The sequence below is a fragment of the Staurois parvus genome, unplaced genomic scaffold (genome assembly GCF_062004578.1).
Source record: "Staurois parvus isolate SC_StPar_1 unplaced genomic scaffold, SC_StPar_1.0 ptg000014l, whole genome shotgun sequence".
Lineage (NCBI taxonomy): Eukaryota > Metazoa > Chordata > Amphibia > Anura > Ranidae > Staurois > Staurois parvus.
Window position 1 is genome coordinate 1,035,169 of NW_028317810.1, and position 18,570 is coordinate 1,053,738.

Here is an 18,570-nt window from a genome sequence, read left to right on the forward strand (position 1 = left end):
ATAAGTGTCAATTACTTTGGTTAGCTTCAAGTTATTTCAGAGAAAATTGTAGTTTCTTCTTTTTTTGTGAAAGGGTACCAACATATTTTTCTTGCATGGACAAAACACAGGTTAATGTTAAAGTGGAAGTCCAGGCTAGATCTAACGAAGCTGAAAACAGCTCCCACCCCCTTCCTAACTCCTGTTTAACCTGTTCTCAGGGCACTCTGGTCTGGTCAAGTGATCTCCCCAGCGACTGACTTAAGGTGATAGGAGAGGGCGCCAACAATGGCTGCAATACCTAGGCAATGATGTCACCCATAGACTTACTATGGGGCATCCTTTGTTGGCTGTCTCTCCGCTCCCCTGAAGCCGGCCACTAGGACCTGATCACATGACTGGACCAGAGCACATCTTCCCTTCTTCAGGGTAGTTAGAATTGGAGTTAGAAGAGAGGAGGGAGCTATTTTAGGCTTAGTTAGATCTAGCCTGGACTTCCACTTTAAGCTGCCTGCTATTATCCTGCTATCTCAGGTAAAGGTCAAAGAAACCACTTTCTATACAGATATTATGGAAGAGGACAGAAAGGCGCTTCTAAGTGCAGTATTCCACTGTGTTTTATTCAGAAACAGTTCAAAACACTTACAGGATTTTCATGATCAATAAGCTCATCATTGAAATCTATGCGGGGTTCCTGGCACTCTGGATCTCTCTCATAATCCTATGCCGGCCAGCAGCTGCAGGGGTAGCAGAGAACATAGGTCCAAGATGGCTGCTGCTCTTCCAGGATGCCTGGTGAAATGCACACCGCCGGCGTGGAGCGCATACGCTGGAAGTGATGTCAAAAGGGGAGGTGACGCGTTTCGGAGCATGCACGGTAAGCTCCTTCTGTCCTCTTCCCTGTTCCCACAGAGCCTTGCTTCGCTCTTGAAAGTGCTGCCGGGTGCTTGTTCCAGATGTCATCCATACAGAGGCTACTGTCTCCAGCAGAGGCGCCCTCAGACTTTTTTTTAAACAGATATTATACCAACTAGTTTCAACACTGATTGGATAGAAAAGAAGTTTGTCCTGAAAATTTAACTGTTGATGAAAATACAAAAAGTATCATGGACAGTACTGAAATTTAACAATACAGACAGGTTTCCAATCTTAGACTTTCTGGTTAGCACAAATACAGAGCTCTCTAGGTCAAACCTGGATAGGGATTCTTTTTAGGTGCACTAAGAATAACATCATTTATTCCTTCTGTGCAATGCATTTTCTTATTGAAAAAGACAGTGATAATATAAATGCTCTTCAGATATTGGCTGCAAAAATTCTTCTTTATCTCTCCTCAATATACATACACAAATGCTTAGCACACACCTAAATAATAAAAGGCGTGCACACCAGTAAAAGTATTAGCATATCGACCATAGTATAAAAGGCAGAAAATGTTTGCATGCCCCGGAAGTTGAGCATTAGTTAAACCTTGTATCACATTTTCCATTGGAAACTGTGACCTTGTGGTGGGCTTTCAGATCTCAAGTAGAAGTGATGTCAGTCTCTTCTTTTGCATCTCTCAAGAGAGTCAAGGACGTCACTGCAGACCTCTATTGTAAAATGTTGTATTTACAAGGAGAAAGTAAAAGAGTCAGCTGAATCTGATAAAACATCTTTTATGGTATGTTCTCATATTTAAAATAGGCTCAACATCAGTCATATATTTGGATTTCCTTTCTTTTATGTTTTAAAATAGATGCAGCAGAGAACTTCAAATGTATGAATCTATTCCTAGCAGAAAATCTAAGAAAGAGATACAAAAAACATACACACACCAGAGTGCTCTAAGAAAAAAAAATGTATGTATATATATATATATATATATATACACACACTGTATTGCCAAAAGTATTGGGACACTCCTCCAAATCATTGGATTCAGGTGTTCCTTTCCCCTCCATGGCCACAGGTATATAAAATCAAGCCCCTAAGCATGCAGACTGCTTCTACAAACATTTGTGAAAGAATGGGTCGCTCTCAGGAGTTCAGTGAATTCAAGCTTGGTACCGTGATAGGTTGCCACCTGTGCAATAAGTTCATCCATAAAATTTCCCTGCTGCTAAATATTCCACGGTCAACTGTTAATGGTATTATAACAAAGCGCAAGCAACTGGGAACAACAGCAACTCAGACAGAAGTCGCCAACTGTCTGCAGAGTCAATAGCTATAGACCTCTAAACTTCATGTGGCCTTCAGATTACCACAACAACAGTGTGTAGAGAGCTTCACGGAATGGGTTTCCATGGCCAAGCAGCTGCGGATGCAGTGGTTTAAAGCATGCTGCCACTGGACTCTAGAGCAGTGAAGATGTGTTCTCTGGAGTGACAGATCCCACTTCTCTGTCTGGCAATCCGATGGAGTTGTCTGGGTTTTGGCGCTTGCTAGGGGAACGGGACTTGCTTGCATTGTGCCAAGTATAAAGTTTGGAGGAGGGTGCTTATGGTGTGGGGTTCTTTTTCAGGGGTTGGACTTTTCTCTTAGTTTCCAGTGAAGGGAACTCTTAGGGTGTCAGCATACCAAGACATTTTGAACAATTTCATGCTCCCAACTTTGTGGGAACAGTTTGGGGATGGCCCCTTCCTGTTCCAACATGACTGCACACCAGTGCACAAAGCAAGGTCCATAAAGACATGGATGAGTGAGTTTGGGTTGGAGGTACTTGACTGGCCTACACAGAGTCCTGACCTCAACCCGATAGAACTCCTTTGGGATGAATTAGAGTGGAGACTGTGAGCCAGGCCTTCTCGTCCAACATAAGTGCCTGACCTCACAAATGCGCTTCTGGAAGAATGGTCAAACATTCCTATAGACACACTCCTAAACCTTGTGGACAGCCTTCCCAGAAGAGTTGAAGCTGTTATAGCTGCAAAGGGTGGGCCAACTCAATATTGAACCCTACGGACTAAGACTAAGACATTAAAGTTCATGTGTGTGTAAAGGCAGGCCAACCAATACTTTTGGCAATATAGTGTGTATGTGTGTGTATATATATATATATATACAGTTGCAAGAAAAAGTATGTGAACCCCTTGGGATTACATGGAGTTTTGCATGAATTGGGCATAAAATGTGCTCTGAACATCATCTAAGTCACAACAATAGAAGAACACAGTCTGCTGAACATAATACTACACAAACATTAGATGTTGCCATGGTTTAATTGCACATAACATGTAAACATTCACAGTGCAGGGAGGAAAAAGTATATGAGGCCCTAGCTTAATGACTTCTCCCAGAGCTAATTGGAGCCAGGAGTGAGCCAATCTTGACTCCAATCAGTGTGATGATATTGGATGTGTTGCTGACAGCTGTCCTGCCCTTAAAAAACGCACACCTGTTTTGGGTTTACTGGTTTCAAGAAGCACTGTCTGATGTGAACCATGCCTCGCAGAAAAGAGCTCTCAGAAGACCTACGATCAAGAATTGTGTACTTGCATGAAGCTGGAAATTGTTACAAAAGTATCTCCAAAAGCCTTGATGTTCATGTGTCCATGGTAAGACAGACTGTCTACAAATGGAGAAAGTTTAGCACTGTTGCTACTCTCCCTAGGCGTGGTCGTCCTGTAAAAATGACTGCAAGAGCACAGTGCAGAATGCTGCATGAGGTAAAGAAGAATCCCAGAGTGTCAGCTAAAGACCTACAGAAATCTCTGGCACATGCTAACATTTTTGTTGACACATCTATAATAAGGAAAACATTAAACAAGAATGGAGTACATGGGAGGACACCACGGAGGAAGCCATTGCTGTCCAAAAAGAATATTGCAGCACGTTTGAAGTTTGCAAAAGAGCACCTGGATGTTCCACAGCACTACTGGCAAAATATACTGTGGACAGATGAAACCAAGATTGAGTTGTTTGGGAAGAACACACAACACTATGTGTGGAGAAAAAAAGGCACAGCACACCAACATCAAAACCTCATCCCCACTGTAAAACATGGCGGAGGGAGCATCATGGTTTGGGGCTGCTTTGCTGCCTCAGGGCCTGGACGGATTGTTGTCAGTGATGGGAAAATTGATTCCAGAGTTTATCAAGACATTTTGCAGGAAAACGTACGACCATCTGTCCGCCAACTGAAGCTCCGCAGAGGATGGGTGATGCAACAGGACAATGACCCAAAGCATACAAGTAATTCAACAAAACAATGGCTGCAACAGCACAGAATACGCCTTCTGGAGTGGCCTAGTCAGAGTCCTGACCTCAACCCGATTGAAATGCTGTGGCATGACCTTAAGAGAGCAATTCACACCAGACATCCCAAGAATATTGCTACACGGAAACAGTTTTGTGAAGAGGAGTGGTCCAAAATAACTCCAGATCGTTGTGCAGGTCTGATCTGCAACTACAGGAAACGTTTGGTTGAGGTTATTGCTGCCAAAGGAGGGTCAACCAGTTAAGTCCAAAGGTTCACATACTTTTTCCTCCCTGCACTGTGAATCTTTACATGTTATGTGCAATTAAACCATGGCATCATCTAATGTTTGTGTAGTATTATGTTCAGCAGACTGTGTTCTTCTATTGTTGTGACTTAGATGACGTTCAGAGCACATTTTATGCCCAATTCATGCAAAACTCCACGTAATCCCAAGGGGTTCACATACTTTTTCTTGCAACTGTATATCTATATATATAACAATTTAAGCACGTCATAGAGACAAAAGAAACCACACTTGAACATCACACCGAGGTCTACAAAAAATACATACATTTATTATTTAATCTGGCTATACATTAGTAGAATTTAGTTCAAAGTTCTGCATTTTAAGAACATTCCTTTGATTTCTAATTGTTTTTTGGACATTCATTTTTGACCACAGAAACAAGAACATTTGAAGGAGCAGTATGGAAAATTTTTCTCAAAAGAAAGACTTTCTACCAGGGTATTTGGTTTTTTGTTCAGGAAAGTCCATTCATTACAAAACTGAATTTTAAAAGCAAGCAAAATTTTAAAATAAGTTCAAACATTGGTCAAGACATCAAATGTACTGAGAAGTTTTGTACGAGCGTTATTTGAAAATCTACTTGTGTATGGACAGCTTTGTAGCGAATTTCACAAACTGACTAAGACATCAGATGAAAATCAAATATCTTACAGGCACATTTACAGGATCTCTTACACCATTGTGCGGCATAACAGAAAAAAAATTATAAAAATATTGGTCAAAGTACAGTGAAATTATTGGATCAGCTACATAGCAATCACATTCTATTATATTTTTCTAGTGTGGGATAGAAGGGAATTGTCAGCTATCCTTTTTGCTATATTTTTAGTGGGAAACAATAATAGTTTAAGGTACAATTTTAATTTTTATGAGGATACAAGTTTTTAAACAGATCTATTTGTATTCATCATGACACAGATTTTGCTGAGTACCATGAGGGTTATTTATTAAACCTGGTACAGCTCTGCATAGAAATCAGCTTCCAGGTTTTATTGTCAAAGCTTAATTGAACAAGCTGAAGTTAGAAGCTGATTTGCTACCATACACCGCTGCACCAGATTCTGAGTGCGCTAGTTTTAGTAAGGCTGGCCATACATTATACAATTATCTGGAGATTTTTGGTTTAGATTTACCAAAAACCATATAATAGGAGGACAAACCTAACAACACTTTCAGTTGTATCCAATTAGGCAGGCCCTTGCACTACATAGTTGAAGGTAAATCTAAAGGAAATTGGGCAGAAAATTGGAAGATAATTGTATAATGTATGGCCAGCCTAAGTCTACCCCTTTGTAATTTCTAATAGAGAGAGTACATGCGTCTTCCTTCTAGGTAGGCTCTCTTTAACCAGAAGTTTACAGACAGTCTTACAGAGCAGAGAATGGTAGAGGAAGGAGCAATGGGGATGAATCACTTATCTGATTCATTTAGCTGTACGAGTAATTTGAGCATCACCTATTCACCTATGACACCAAGTCAGTTCCCCCAGTGTCAGAATGCCCGCTGCAGTCCCGCTCTAAGTCGCTGATCGCCGCCATTACTAGTAAAGACATTTCAGTATATATTTGTAAACGCTATAACTTGCACGTAAACCAATTAATTTATACGTATTGGGATTTTGTTTTAGCAAAGACATGTAGCAGAATACATTTTCTCCTAAATTTATGACGAAATTTGATTTGTTAAAATTTTTTACTGGACACTTTTTAATAGCAAAAAGTCAAAAATACATATTTTTTTCTCAAAATTGTCAGTCTTTTTTTTTGTTTATAGCGCAAAAAAATTAAAACTGCACAAACAATCAAATACCACCAAATGAAAGCTCTATTTGTGGGGAAAAAACAGATGCAAATTTAATTTGGGTGCAGCATTGCATGACTGCGTAATTGTCAGTTAAATTAACAAAGCGATGTATCACAAAAAATGGCCTGGTTAGGAAGGGGAGTAAATCGTCTGGAGGGTAAGTGGTTAACATAAATTATAAACAAAAACGCACAGGGGTCCATTTATATAGCAGCTGTATGGCCTTGCTGCAGCCACACCACTGCTTTAAAAAGGGAAAAAAAACAAAAGGAAGGGCACATTTATACAGTGCTAATGTGCTTGGCTGTTTGCTTGCTTTGGGACCCACTTATTTTAACAAATGGAGGAAAAAAAAGTGCTGGGAGGAGAACCAATTTTCACGATCTTTCAAAGTCATGTGAATGGCCTTTCCTCCAGTCATGGATTTGTGTAGAATTTAGAAGAGAGCACTCTGTAGGGCACCTCAGGCTCTGCACTGTGGCTTGCCTTTCACAAATTACTCTTGGACTAATACGGCAGTGTCCAGGAGGGAGCAGATAGTGGTATCCCCTCTTCATTATGAATGGGCTGCTAAACTGACGTTCAGGAGCTGTTCAGCATTTTTTTTCAGCAGCCCCTGAACTCTCCCTCCTGTTTTCCTATGTGTCCATGTACACTATGTCATTTACAGTCGTTCACAGGCCGTTGAGTCTACAGTTGTTTTTTTAACGCACCAAAATTGCATTGAGGAGTAGATTTTACAGGCGTTTCAAACACCAAACGCTGTCCAGAGCCTTTTTTTCATCATCACAAATGCATGCAAAGCATTTTCCATGTATTCAAATGGACCTAATACACCAGCGCAGTCAGTTCCAGGTTTCCCGTGAAGGAAAGAATGGTGGAACGTGCTGCATTCTGCTCATGATGGGATCCATAGTGAATACAACCAGAAAAGACAGGTAATATCAACACATACTGCTCTCTCTGCTTCTGCTCTCTCTATTTCTCTCAAAATGTCTGAAATAGTTAATTATTTACTATTTTTCAGTGCATTCTGGGCATTTGGGAAGTTCTCCTGAGGTTATCTTTTTAAAAACGCTTCTAAATTCCAAAATTGTAAGCTCTAACGAGCAAGGCCCTCTGTTTTCTCTTGTACCAAATTGTATTGTAACTGTGATGTCTACCTTCATTTTGTAAAGCACTGTGCAAACTGTTGGCGCTATATAAATCCTGTATAATAATAAATACAAACGTGCATAAACGCGGTATGCAAAGGCGGATAACCTGATGTTTTTTAACCTACGTTTTCAAGCAGTCAGTTTCCAGTGGTCAGAAGAGTTTTCCAAACGTCCCGTGTACATGACCCCCAAGTCTTTACTATGGATACTGTTACATAGTATCAGAGCCCAGTTGAACACACACTTCAGAATTACAGCCAGTGCTGGAAGAAAGAAAAGCGCTGAATTAGTATTTTGCCGTTAAATCTTTTAGATCAACATTAAATATTTCAGCCCTGTTTTTAAGTTGAGCTCAGTTGGGCTTTAAGATCAAATATGACTATGCAAGTTATGGACAATATGGGGCTACTGAGAGTTAACAGATATTACCATTGTAAAATAAAATGTGAACTCCAGTCAACAGCTCAATTTAAATACCAAATCGGTTGAGAAGCAGACTCTAGCTGAGACTGTGATTGGTCAGTATGAATTTCAGTTTCACTGCACTTTGTTCAATTTTGTTACATTTCTGTACTAAGGTTTTGTAAATTTTGTAAACTTTCAATCCAAATATATTGAACCAGAATTTCAGTTTCACACACCTATTAGCTTTACACAGGTCAGTATGAAGAAATCACAATTGAGACCAGCCAATCAGCAACAAGGCAGGCACTTGATTCTATCACCTGATGTGGGTTGTTTTACCAGGCATTATCATAACTAAATTCTTTCATTCGCAATGACATGGTTATTGAGAGAATCAATTAGAAAACACACAAGGGATATTTTAAACTGTCTCCAAGGTATGGAGGAGGTGGCTAATTCGATTTAGTGTCTTCTTAAAATGCTTTATTTTGAAGTGATCCTACCCAATGTCATCAAGCCTAGAGCCACATATGAAAACATTATGCCCCCGCTTTTCTTGACGTTTTCAGCTGGATTCATTGGGATTGGTGTCCTTCGTGTAATGTTTACTACTGTACCTTGCATGTACAATATTCACACAAACAGTTTGCGTTGGCAATACAAAGGTGCTTTCATGGCTGTATGATTTGTTTGCAAACATAGTCTGGGAGGTAAGGAATGAGAACTGTTTTTGTGACATTAGGCAAGTCAGATTCCGGATCAGTGAGATTACTTAGAATTTGTTGTCCTAATCCAAATATGATCAGAATCAGAGTTCTACTACCTAACACAGAAGGACTCCTGAGCAACATACTAATATAAGAGGTATTTGGGTATTGGAAATACATTCTTTAGCATGGAAGAAGTCTTGTTCTCAGATTGGGCAAGGAAAAGTAGCAAGTAGAATGCATAATCTTTTTGGTTTGTTTTCTATGGCCAGTAGGCAGAGGACTCCAGAACATACGAGCTTTGCACTTCCTAGAGATTGAAAAATACAGCAAGAACTTGGGTGAAGGTTTGGGTCCCGAGCAGCACCTTCCAAGTTGTCAATTAGGGTAACAAGGATACAAACTGTAATGCAGAAGTGCTTCAGTGGTGCCACACTGATGACCAGATTCCTTTAAGCCAATGGTCTCTAATGGGGCACTATTCCTTTTCCTGTTACCAGTGTGGCACTATTCCTCCCACTAATACCAATGATAAGGCATTGTTTACTCCCATTGACACCAGGGTATTTTCTACTCACACTGGCCACAATTCATACCCTCCCCTCAAAGTCTGAAGGACAGTAAACCGGTCTTTTATTTGCAAAGTTTAGGGACCCTTGCTGTAAGCAGACGCAACCTACCCCAACACCAGCAGGGATAGTGATCAATAACAGTGACATGTCATCCTCAAGCTCATGTGCTGAGCAATGTGTGGAACTGTCAAACTACAAAAGTGGAGATTGTCAAAGTTTTGTACAGAAAACGGACAACAGCAGAATATTGGTCAGTTTTCAAAGGATCTCTATAGATGGTGAGCTGTGTATATTTTATTACTTGTGTGTTACTCATTTTTATGTCTATTGCATGACATCCTGTAGTAAAGGTTCATCCTGTTAGGTCTATGACTGCAAGCTATTTCTGGGTGAAAGGTGACACCAGTCACGACTATCCAGGAAGGTAGCAGGTGTGTACCTACCTGATTTCTGGGAACTTACTAACAAGGCAGAGATTTGTGGAGGAATTGTTTCTCTTTATGTAGAGATACGAAGGTCCACTGACTTATGGTAATGGACATGTAGAAGCAGCTGTCCTCAAAGAGCCTTCCACCAATGCCAATTTGAAGAAGTCATAGCTCAAACTTGGGATCCACTTTTACCCCTGCCAATACTCTGACCCTAAATCTTAGGCAGGTTCCCCAGAATTCTAAATAAAAGCATTATAGGGCAACCGTAAACCGTAGAACAATGCAGATACTGTAACAAATGGATACAGTTGAACTTTATTACAGAATAGGAGAAGAAAAATAGGTGCATATTCATGGTTTGCTCTACAATGCACTATAAGCCAAGGCTGCAATTAAAGCAATTACATTTTTTGTACCCTGTACATACACGCCACTAAGTACTTATGGAAATCTGTTTCTAGCAATGCGTTCCATCGCTTTCATATAACCTGTGCCAATAAACATTGTTGCCTGTATTTATTTATTAATTGTGAATAGTTCCAAAAATATATCTGTGTTGTCTGTGCCAATATCACAACACATGGGCTTTTGTGTGTTTTTTTATAGTGCGGAATCTATAATGGGTTAGAATAGCCACCAGCTGCCGTGCAGAACTGGAACCAAACCAGGTTGTTATTAAGAATGCTATTATTGACGTAGGTAATTGTATCTGCTGTGTTGGGAGAGCAGCAGATGATGTACAGGCAGAATTTACTCTTTGTAATCCACGTATCACGGCTGTAGGTTTTAATCATTCCCCCCTCCCATGTTCTGCTTTTTAAAAAATACACAAAGAAAATCATTATTCAGCCTGCGCTTGTGAAACCGAACCTACATTCAACAAATAGCATCTAGAAAGCACATCTTGTATTCATCAAGAAAACATCCCTCTTATTGTATGTGTCAAGCTGCTCTCCTTGGCCTTTTAAAGGGATCCGCTTGATGGTGGTTTGGCAATGTCAAGCAAATTTTAGACTGACACTTCTTCAAGAATTTGATTGAAACTATATATGTCTAGATAACATTCAAAGCAGTGCTCCTGCCTTTGTTTCAAGATTATTTTTGGAAACAACAGAAGCGACCTTGGTCTCAGCTGCTTTTCCAATTTAGGAGTTTCATGGGTCTATTGAAATACATATATGTGCAAGTATGTATGTAGGTGTACGCCTGTCTGAGCAAGGACAGCCAGCATCATTAAAACTTTGCATTGCATTAAACCTAATGTTGTCCTAGTTTACAGATTGTTTAAATTGTGCAAAATGTCTTTCCATGAAGGTGCTGTCAGGTTAATGTTGTGAGAACTTGTTATATTTAGTAATATTTGTTCAGCTAACATGGCTATAGTATATACATCAACTTATAACATGAACAAGGAAAAAAGTCACAGAAGAAGACAAAAAACATGTTGAACATTTGTTCCTTTGGTACTGACGTGAGAAGTTTGATTGTGAGCCAAGAGACACTGCCATGTAAAGTCTAAATGAGGACAGTCATTCTAATAGGCATCCCGCCATTGCCACCTGTCCAGAGGAGATATTTTTAAAGTTGCAGATTTTTTTATATAAGATACCTGTTTGCTCATTTGAATGCATGAATTAAAGCATATCTAAACCCAACAACAAAATGTTAATATATTGCAGCTTACCAGTCCATAGATGTGGTGGATGATTTTTTTTTTCTTTATTTTCATATTGGTCAACCTGCAAGTAACACATTTCCTGTCCTAGGGTTACAATGCACTCCCGTACTTTTTCTGTGGAGGAGAAGCAATGCCAGCATGAGCTGCTATCCTCATTTGGACTACAAACTCCTCCCCTTCTCCATATTCCCGTTACATAGGGAGGCAAGGTTGTGTAGTTCTTAGAGGATAGCTTGGTCTGTCATATTGGGTTGCCTTCTCACATTCTTCATAAATGGTTAAGGACATATGTATGAAAGCAATTCACCATAACTCATTACATGAAATTATGTACATCCAAAAAACACATGGATGAAAAAAATCAGCATATGCAAGATCATCTGTGATGTACACTACATAAAAATGGTGTTTCTATTTGATTTTTGTATGGTTTCATCAATGAAAATTTGTGAATGACAAATTAAAACATACTATGTGAAAAAAATAAAATCTGAAATCTTTTTATTCATGTGCGAAGCTGGCCATAGATGGTTCTAAATTCGTCTAGTTTGGCAGGGACTGGCTGAATTACGATCCATGTGTGGCTGCTCCTGCTTGGCAGAAGCCAATCTAATTATCGACTTCTGTCAAACAGGTTGCTGCAAATTTTTTTCTTGATTCTCTGCAGCTGCTGATCAGAGTATTCTGACGGAGGGTTCAGCAGGGAAAGGACAAATTTCCATCCATGTATGACTGTTCCGTCCAGCAAAAGCCAATATAAAGCCCTGTACACAGGATGAGAATATCGGATGAACGATCGCCCGTTTTTTTTTGCCTGCTAGTCTCACATCAAAAGTGAAAAGGTTACTAAAGATACAAAAATTCTCCTATGAAAGAAAAGAATTTCAAAAGTGATGTCATGTATTGTATTGTATTTGTATTGTATTTTCAGATGACTACTGTACTGATTAAATGAAAATCGTACGAGAAAACTTTTTGCGCTTGTTCCTTCGGATATTGTCGTACGAATTGTCGTGATCGGCTCTCGAAAGCTGTGTACTACCGATCAGATTATTGGACGATCGGTCCTCGTACGAAAATTTTCGTACGATTTTCTTATAGTGTGTACGGGGCATAACGATTGACTTCTGTCAAATGGGCTTGTTGGATATATTTTTCTTGATTGACTGCAGTCACTGATCAGTGTATTCTAACAATGGAGAAGTCCCGCTGTCAGAATACAATGTCCCAGGGCCGAGGATTCCTCCATCCACCTTGATCGTTTCCAGCTCGCTAGCTGAATGAAAAAAAAAAGAATAACCTATAGCCAGTTCTTAGTGTTGAGCATTTACATACCCCGAATATACTCCAGTCTTTTGCTGTAGCTTTAATCACTTCTTTTTTTTTTTTTTGTACACTGATTGCTTTTACACCCATAAAGGCTGTAATAGCAATAATTTCTCCTTCTCTCTGACTGCATTCTTGCAGCTATTGAGAAATACTGTGTGAGCTGTGATTGGTCACAGCTTGTCACATGGTAGAAGGCTGTTGTGAATAGATCATTCACAGATTTCACACGTAGTAAGCAATGATGTCAGAAGTGACATCTTGCTTACTACTATTCATGTGATCACTGATTGGCCAATCAGTGATCATATGATCGGGACCTCACACAGAGGTCCCGTACAGCAATCGGTGTCCCAGGGAGCGCGCACAGGCAGGGAAGCGGGGAGGATGTTTATAAACAGCCACCCGCTCCTGCAATGCTCCCATCCAGCCGTTTATATACATGGGCCGGACCGGAAGTGGTGAAAAACATTTATTAATAGACCCCCTAGAGTTTAAATACACTTACACAGCTTCGGTTGATGTTCCCTCTGTAATTCCAGGCCATGGCCTGAGGCAACAAAACAGTCCTAAACCATGATCCCTAACAGTTCGGGAGAGGCTTTTGTCTTGATTGGCGCTGCATTCCCTCCAAACATAAATACCAAAAAGTTCAACTGTTGTCTCTTCCTTCCATTTTCCCAGAACCATTGTGGAACATCTAGGTTTTCCTTTGTATATCAAATTCACACGGCTTTTTTTTTTTCTGGAGAGCAATGGTTTCCTCTGTGGTATCCTTCCATGGACATCATTCTGGTTTATTTTCTTATAGTGACAATTAAACAAAGACATTGTCAAGATTAAGAGATGGGCTTGTTTTTCAGAATGTTAGAAGACTGTCAATAGAGCTTTATTTCCTCTGTTCCTCAGTAATTTCTCTTACTTTTGAGCACTCAGAGCATAGTAATGATTTTGTAGCTCTTCCAGCTCTTTTTAAACTATATTTTATTGATTTATTTTTTTGTTATTTATCTTGATATTTTTATTGATTTAATATTAATCATAAGACAGAAAGTACGAATAAAAGTATAGTAAGAAAAAAAACATGGTCCTGTATCACAATGGTACTGTGATATTTATCAATTCAGTATATGATGTATAAGGAATAGTTGTTATTACAGCTCTTCTTTTAATGTCCTCCAACATTTCTTGATATGGTTCACATGAATAGACCTTTTCTGAGAAGCAGTTGTGTTGCTAGACTCTTGCCATCAGGGCATGTGCCTTAGGTCTTTAACTGAGAGCCCTTTGCAATAATTGTTGCCATGTCCCATGTAGGATACTCCTTACCATGGATCTGAAACCTTTTTTTTCCATTAAGGGGGTTATTTACTAAAACTGGAGAGTGCAAAATCTGGTGCAACTCTGCAGAGAAACCAATCAGCTTCCAGGTTTTATTGCCAAAGCCTAATTAAACTAGCTGAAGTTAGAAGCTGATTGGATTGGCTACCATGCACAGCTGCACCAGATTCTGAATGCATCAGTTTTATTAAATATACCCCTAAGTGTCAATTTAGACAACTCACGTACCACAAACAATGGCACACTGTAGATAAGCCCCAATTTCTGCACCTTCAGACCTCAGACCATCCCTAATTCCTGCACCATCAGAAATGCACGGGTCTTACATTTATACCAGCTGTCTGTTCCACTAAGAAGAGGTCAGGCAGGTGGGGACTCCTTTCGTGAAACAACTTCTGTAGCTGCAGGCAGGACTGGTAGTGGAGATGGGTGTGGGGACTTGACCCCTGGAAAACAGTGATGCCAATCAGACCTCTGACTGGGCGGGTAAAGGCTTTGTAATCTTCCGGGTACCACTGAAAATTTCAGGGTGCATGCCCGCCCTGGCATCTGTGCCTTGGGTTGCGTATTCATGCTTCTGATAAACATATTTCAGTCTTGTTCATTCATTCTTATCTACTGTATATTCCCCTCACAATCCTTTAGACCAGTGTTTCTCAACCTTTTTTCAGTCAAGGCACCCTTTAAAATAATGGACAGTCCCAAGGCACCCTTTAAAATTATGGACCGTCTTGAGGCACCCCATTCTAAAATGTGAAAAACTATTTTAATCGTTTTATATCATGCTGCAACATCCACACATGTAGGGTGATTTATTCTTCCAAAGCAAATACACTTCTGCACACTGGTACTGACTAGTATTCCAATGTTTCTCTTCTCCCTTAGTTTTTAACCATCACTGAGCTAATGTGACCCCAGCACTGATGGAGAGGGGCAGGGGGGGATCAAACTAAGATGCTGTGAAGGCAGCAGACATACTCCTTATCAACTAATGATGTTATTGGTTGTCAGGATGCCAGTGGCTAGAAGGTTTTAATGTTGCGCAATGAAAACCTGTGCCTTTGTGTAACTAAAAGGTAGGCTTGTTCCACCTGCTGGCTTGTATACAAGTTTTGGGCAATTTTTGGACATTTTGCCAAGGCACCCCTGAGGAAACCTCAAGGCACCCCAGGATGCCTGGGCACCCTGGCTGAGAAAGGCTCCTTTATAATGATGTTAGGTAGCTAATTAGATAATCTGCTGTTTTCCAAGTGTCTGGTGACTACTTGGGTTCTATGTTTTACTGTATATTACAATGCATCTTTCTTTTTTTTACTAAACAAGTAACACCCATTATTTAATGCTATAAAAATATATACTGTATATTATATGCATATCATGCTTTTGGAACATCATATATTTTATCAGCTTAATATTATTAATAAAATAATTTTGAAAACAATTTTATGTTTTTGATTTTGATTTTTTTATGCCAATGTATTAAACGGTATATAAGAAGCAATGTCACCCACTTTTTAGCATAGTGAACTTCAAACCCTACAAAATTTGAGTCTATGTGCTGGGCTACCCCAGGTATTTTAGGGTCCTAGAAACACTTCTGAAGTGTAGTTTCTGTCAGTAACTAAACTGTATGTGTTTTTTTTCTCAATACCTTCAAACCACACCTTTAATCTTCTTTCATTAAGTCCAATTACCCTTATTTGCAATGTCATTATCCTAGGACAGTGGTGGTGAACCTATGGCACGCAGAGTCTTCTCTGTCAGCACGTGAGCCAAGTCGCCCCAGCAGCTGAGCATCAGCTGCACATAGGGCCAATGCACATGCTCAGAAAGGAGTAGCGGCGCCAGGCGATGACATCATGAGCTGTAACTCATTAGCCACGACTCGTCCAAGCTTCCGCGTGGCTGGTCAGTGCGCTGCGAAGGATATATATATTGGACTGGCTGTGAGTTTTAATACATTAGTTTTTATTAACACAAGACATTAGCTTGTGTTGGTGGTCAGTTGAACTCTGCCCCTTGTGCTGGTGATCAGTGGAACTTTACTCCTTGTGCTGGTGATCACTGGAACTTTGCCTGCTTGTGCTGGTGGTCATTGGAACTTTGCCCCTTGTGCTGGTGATCAGTAGAACATTGCCCCTTGTGCTGGTGGTCAGTGGAACTTTGCCCCCTTGTGCTGGTGGTCAGTGGAGCTTTGCCCGCTTGTGCTGCTGGTCAGTGGAACTTTGTCCCTTGTCCTGGTGGTCAGTGGAACTTTTTCCACTTGTGCTGGTGGTCAGTGGAACTTTTCTCCCTTGTGCTGGTGATCAGTGGAACTTTGCCCCCTTGTGCTGGCAGTCAGTGGAGCTTTGCCCCTTGTGCTGGCAGTCAGTGGAGCTTTGCCCCTTGTGCTGGCGATCAGTTGAACTTTGCCCCCTTGTGCTGGTGGTCAGTGGAACTTTTCCCCCTTGTGTTGGCGGTCAGTGGAGCTTTGCCCCTTGTGCTGGCGGTCAGTGGAACTTTGCCCCCTTGTGCTGGCGGTCAGTGGAACTTTGCCCCCTTGTGCTGGCGGTCAGTGGAACTTTGCCCCCTTGTGCTGGTGGTCAGTGGAACTTTGCCCCCTTGTGCTGGTGGTCAGTGGAACTTTGCCCCCTTGTGCTGGTGGTCAGTGGAACTTTGCCCCCTTGTGCTATCGGTCAGTGGAACTTTTCCCCCTTGTGCTGGTGGTCAGTGGAACTTTGCCCCTTGTGCTGGTGATCAGTGGAACTTTGCCCCTTGTGCTGGTGGTCGGTGGAACTTTACCCCTTGTGCTGGTGGTCGGTGGAACTTTGCCCCTTGTGCTGGTGATCAGTGGAACTTTAACCAGGGGCGTATTTACCACAAGGCAAACAAGGCATTTGCCTAGGGCAGCATTTTTCAGGGGGGGCAGCACTGGCCCCTGGAAGAAGAGACGGAAGAAGGGACACACGTGGCATGGGGACCAGATGAGAACTGAGAGAGACTGCGGACTGTTTGACGGTGTATATAGAGCTGGACTCTCATTCCCGGGAATGTTCAGAGCTGTGAAAGTGAGTGTCTTCTCTCTCTTCCCAGAGGTTTGGGCATCTGTTGTATGGGGGGACAATGGTAGTGGAAGGCTCTCTTGGGTGGGGTGACAGGAGTGTTGTTGGTCAATGTCAGTCTCTCTCCATGGGCAAGGGGGGGGGGGTGTTGGTCGGTGTCAAACTCTGTCCGTGGGGGAGGGGGATGGCCGCCAATTTTTTGTTGCCTAGGGCAGCACAAAACCTAAATACACCACTGACTTTAACCCATTGTGCTGGCAGTCAGTGGAGCTTTGCCCCCTTGTACTGGTGATCAGTGGAACTTTTCCCCCTTGTGCTGGCAGTCAGTAGAGCTTTGCCCCCTTGTGCTGGCAGTCAGTGGAGCTTGCCCCCTTGTACTGGTGATCAGTGGAACTTTTCCCCCTTGTGCTGGCAGTCAGTAGAGCTTTGCCCCCTTGTGCTGGCAGTCAGTGGAGCTTTGCCCCCTTGTGCTGGTGATCAGTGGAACTTTTCCCCCTTGTGCTGGCAGTCAGTGGAGCTTTGCCCCCTTGTGCTGGTGGTCAGTGGAGCTTTGCCCCCTTGTGCTGGCAGTCAGTGGAGCTTTGCCCCCTTGTGCTGGTGGTCAGTGGAAGCTCTATTATTGTGTTTTTCTTTTAAGACGAAAGATGTTAATGTATGGGTTGTTTTTCTAAACTAAAACCTCAGCATTCAGGTTTATTTGCAGTGTTGGCACTTCGTGATAAATAAGTGGATTTTTGGTTGCAGTATGGGCACTCGGTCTCTAAAAGGTTCACCATCACTGTCCTAGGATGTCTCCATATTCACCAATTTATGGCCAAGGATATTGTTCATGACTATTAATGTGAAACGTATGCACAATTGTTGTAGCTGCATTTATACTTTTTATTGTTATTTATATGATATTGTAATAAAGATTTATAATTTTTATATGATGGGTTCTTATGGATTTTGTTCCTATAATAGTCCCCTTGAGCAAGAAGGTTCTTTTTTCTATACCATTATCCTAGAGGTTCAAAGAATTTCATGGGCATTAATTGTTTTAAAAAATAATTTAATAAACACGTGACAATGTTAAATTGTGATAAACAAGACTGCCATTGTGTAATACAGTATGACAACTTCATTTTAGGAAGAGTTCTTACAGAAATTCATGCAAATCCAAATGATTCATAATCTTCTTGCAGCATAGATGTCCCAATATATCAAATATATATTGAAAAAAATATGAACTGTTCAGCTGGGACTTTAGATTTCGTTATGAAATAGGTTTGGAATATAAGTACCAGAACTATATTCACTCACCTCTCCACCTGCTAGAGGAGCTCATCTGTGTTTGTGTCAGGAGCTCAGGATTCATGATGACAGGAGATTGAAGTTCACTTCTCAGTATTCATTCTGTTCACTATTCAGCTCTACTGACAATATCCGCTGCCACTATCTCATTGTGAAGTATGTATTGCTGTTAATTATTAATACTGCGGTTTTAAAATGGTGTAGATAGTGAAGAAACCAGGACAAAGGGCATTAAGCAATTCATCTGCAAAAATAATTATTTTAAATTTTATCCTAAGGATGGCCATACACTATACAATTTTCTGTTCAATTTCTGCTGAATTTCCTTTAGATTTACCTTCAACTATGTA

At 40.9% G+C, this 18,570-nt stretch overlaps 1 long non-coding RNA gene across 1 annotated transcript; it reads right to left on the reverse strand.

Annotated features, from left to right (window-relative positions):
• Nucleotides 1-578: 578 nt before the first annotated feature.
• On the reverse strand, nt 579-18,327 carry LOC149473471 (uncharacterized). The gene is made up of 3 exons (XR_016312760.1): nt 18,230-18,327; nt 7,552-7,689; nt 579-1,059 (listed from the first exon to the last, which is right to left on the reverse strand). It is a non-coding gene; the product is annotated as an uncharacterized LOC149473471 (long non-coding RNA).
• Nucleotides 18,328-18,570: the final 243 nt, after the last annotated feature.